Raw genomic sequence first — 4149 nt, forward strand, 5'->3', positions numbered from 1 at the left:
GGCGCCCTTCCGGTGTCGCTTGTGTGGGCTGAAATGGCAGGAAACATGTTGATAATTGGCTGGGAACTGAAGAAGTTTAGCCAGGAAGGTGGTAAAACTGGGTCTCAACTTTTTCAAATGGGCTACACTACAAAGAAAAGAATACAGGGGATGAAAGATAGATGTACGAGGCCAACATTTTGCCTACTGTTGTAGGTTGTAATGGTGGAAAACATGTTGATAATTAGGGGAGAATGGGGAGAGATGCCAAAGGAGTGTGATGACACTTGGGGTTGATAGAAATCATTATCATTCTGAGTGTGGTGACCATTTCACACATGTGTGCCTATGTCAAATCAGGACATCCTGGAACACGATTTATTGATTGTCAATTCTACACTGACAAAAAAAAAGCATAAAGTGTATATACATTCAATAGAAATTACTGAGATTTGAATTCAGCTGCTGCAGACTTAGCAGTCTCTACAGAAGCATTAAAGGCTGGTATAAAAAGAGGGAAGAAGCTTATTTACTTCACAACCTAATCTTTCAAAATATGTCCTGTTTGTTGCTTCAGAAACCAGGAGTGTAAACCAATTTTAAAATCATAGAAGCATTAACTAAAAAGCATCTATAAGAAAACAATATTCTCTCTCAAGAAGTTGCAGGTAAATTAATAACAAACAAAAAAATCCTATTTCTGTCCTGACTTGCTGACAACCATTGAAGAATGTGATGTTTTAAGGCCCATAATCCTTGAGGATGTAGTATATGCACTATCTGTAGAAATGGCAAGGTCGGAATTTTTTAAAAAATCAAGAGAACTCTAATTTTCAATTCAGTATTTCTAAAAATAACTGGAGTTTACAACTCTTCTCCATTTACCATCTCTCTGCTTTATTTTTTCACTGGAACCTGACATCTGGGTTTAGGTAAATGCTCTGAGCACTCTTTGCTACAGATAAAATTTTATATTCTCTTGGTTCTGTGAAACGGATGCATCAGCTATTTCAAATTTTTGCAGACTAAATAGAATATTAATGGCCCTAATGATTTTTAAATACTATTCGCAGGGTTGTTTAAAATGTCTTAGCAACAATCAATAAGATAATGAACGTGAAAATACTGTGTACGTGGCAAAACGCTACCCCAGCATAAGTGAGGAGATTATAATATTTTTTGAAATTACTTTCTATGGAAATCAGTTGAAGGAATAGGATAGATGGTAAATAACCACAACTTGTTCAAGTAGAAAAATGTAGAACAATTAATAAAAACACAGAGGCAAACATTGGGGTTCAACCTGAAGGTCAGAAAAGCAAAATAGCCAGTCCCTGGCTCTTACCCCTACGTCAGTCCAAAATAGCCACCCTGCCTCCAGGAATCTCAAAATGAGACTGTATGTAAGAGTGGTCTCCTCCTGTCTTATACACTTCTCTAGGTCTGGGATTAAAGGCATGCACCATCCGATTTCTATGGCAAACTAGTGTGACTACTGGGATTAAAGATGTGTGTCACCACTCCCTGGTTATAAGGATGATCAGTGTGGCTGTTTTACTCTCTGAAGCTTTATTTACTAAAATACAAATGAAATATTGCTACAGAGGAGCGTTAAAAATAAACCCAGAAACTCACACAGTTTGTTGTTTTGAAACAAGAAGACATAATTTTCCATAAACAGGAAAATAAACCAACCCAAGGTGTGTTACTTTTTTAACGTGTCCAGAGCAAAACATGTTTTCATTGGTTTTTTTGTTCTAAAATCCTTAAATCCAGAATTAAAATATTTTCATACAAGTTTTGTATGTGAACAAAGAGAATTCGGGGTGGGGGATTGTCATTGGGTGACAAACATGGGCTGGAGCGAGAGCAACACAAAAGGATACCGAATGCCGAGGACGTCCATGCCGTCCTTTCGAAAGATGGCCTGATCTGCTTGACTAGTTTTCCAAAAAGCCCAGAGTCTAGCGTAGTCAGTGGTCAAACCCTTTTAGAAGAGTGTGGGTTCAAGATTCCAGAACCCAAGTAGGTGGGGCTTGGGGCATTAGGGGCGAGACAGTAGACCTTGTTTAATCAATGAGAGTTGATGAAAAGGTGATCACTGATTGTTGATGTAGCACATGAAATGAAAAGGAATTTGGTTACAGAAAATTCTAGGAAATGTCTATTCTAAATAAAAGAACAAATTGAGGAAAAAATAAAACCAGCTAATTGCACTGGTCAAAAAGCCTGGTTTGTGTGCAAAACCAAATCTCTAATTAAAGCAAATTCTAAAACACGGAGTAGGATGAGAAGGGAGGGCACAGGAAAGCTACAGGTAAATGCTTCTGAAACTCTTTCCATGACTTCCATGAGTGCTCTGTGCACACCCTGGGCAAAATCGATCCTGCCTGATCCCAGCACAGCTGCTTTACCATGCACCAGTCTGTTCCTGGAGGCCCCACCCCCACCCCGGTTCTCCAGCTGACAGAGGAGGTCTTGATTTCAGAGCATCACAATAGAAAAGAGAAGGTCTGCAAACTTATACTCAGGCTCAGGGCTTTTGTATATGGCTGAGCTTCAAAAAGACCTAGCCAAGGGAACAAATGGCTCTTAAAAAGCCAACTGCATGACACTCAGCATGTGTGCCCTCAGATTTGGGTGCTTCAGCTGAGAGAGGAGAGAGACAGAGACAGAAAGACACAGACAGACACAGAGAGCAGAAGGAGAGACAGAGACAGAAATATAAACAGAGAGACAGAAAGAGACAGAGACAGACACTTGGTGTTAGCAAAGCCAGTACCAACCAGACTCCTCCACAAAGAGGATGGTTTTTCTCTTAAGTCTTGCACCCAGAGAGAGCATCTTCTCCTAATTCTCACAGTAGCATTCTATTGCATTCTGTTTGCCAGCGGTTGAGCCCAAGTCCCTCCAGCCCTTTTCAGAGAGTGGCTCTTGACTCCAGTGACCTGGCAAGACACAAATAATTCAAGTACAGCCTGCAACCCCGAGGGTGAGAAAGCACCTCACCCCTTTTCTTCACCTGGATCAAAACATTGAGAAGACCACAAAAATCAAACTATTGTTGCAGATCTAGGGCAGGCTCTGGGTGGGGCAGTCCCAGGCCCAGTATCATCACCTTTGTCTCTGCCACATAAGTCATTTGAGGGCTGCTAACAGTGGGGAAAGAGAAATGTCGTTGAGAAAAAGTGAAGAAGGCTAGACTGTGAGATGCCAGCTACGGATTTCCTCCAGGCTTGAGGACAGTATTTTTATAGGAGTTAAATAGCCCTGGTCCTTTAACTTGTCACATTGTATTTCATAATCACAACTTCTTGAATTATATAAATTTCATATATACTTTCTGCAAGTTTAAGGTCCTTTTTAGGTATGAAATAGAGAATTTTATAAGCGCTTTACTAAAGGTCTGAATCCTGAGATTTATAAGGGAGAATGGCTTGGTCATTTGTCGTGGTTTATGCCTGTTTTCTGTCCCTGATAGCAGGTACAGCCAAAAACATTTTCTCATTGGTATTCTCTTTAGCTCCCCATAGGAACCATGGGAAATAAGCAGGCTCTTTCACCACAAAGAGGAGGACTTTGTGAAGGGGTGACTCCCTCCAGTTCCTCCACAAATTCATCCCTATTTCTGACTTCTGAATGAACCTGAATACTATCTGGCATTCACCCAACACTCAGAAAGATTTTTTTTTTAGGGAGAGGAAAGCAAACAAAAGATTCAATTAGATATGACAAAGCAATCAGCTCTCTCCAGCCCAGGAAATTAAAGCACTGTCATTCCGTGTGCCCGGTCTATGACAGAGCCCAGGAAGGAGCTAAGCGAGTGTGTCCAGAGCTCTTGAAGCACCACTTGAAGACAGTGAGATACTGGTAGGGAACAAAGGAGCTCAGAGAAAGAAAAAAAAAAGACAGAGGAAGGAAAGATGGAGAGAAGGAAGGGAGAAAGTGAAGGAGAAAGGGAGGGAGGCAAAGGGGGAGAGAGTAATGAATCTAATTTGCCCCAAGAACCCAATCTTCCCAGACCAGCATAGAATTTCCCCAATCTAAAACTGTGGTTTGGGAATACACATAAGAGCAAAATGAGACATCAAAAGGATGACCACAAGCTTCTGACAGCACAAATCACACCAGGAAGACAGCCAGGCAGGGTCCTCTGGATCCTACTTCCTA

Source organism: Microtus pennsylvanicus, chromosome 15, assembly GCF_037038515.1.
Source record: "Microtus pennsylvanicus isolate mMicPen1 chromosome 15, mMicPen1.hap1, whole genome shotgun sequence".
In the NCBI taxonomy this organism is placed as follows: Eukaryota; Metazoa; Chordata; class Mammalia; order Rodentia; family Cricetidae; genus Microtus; species Microtus pennsylvanicus.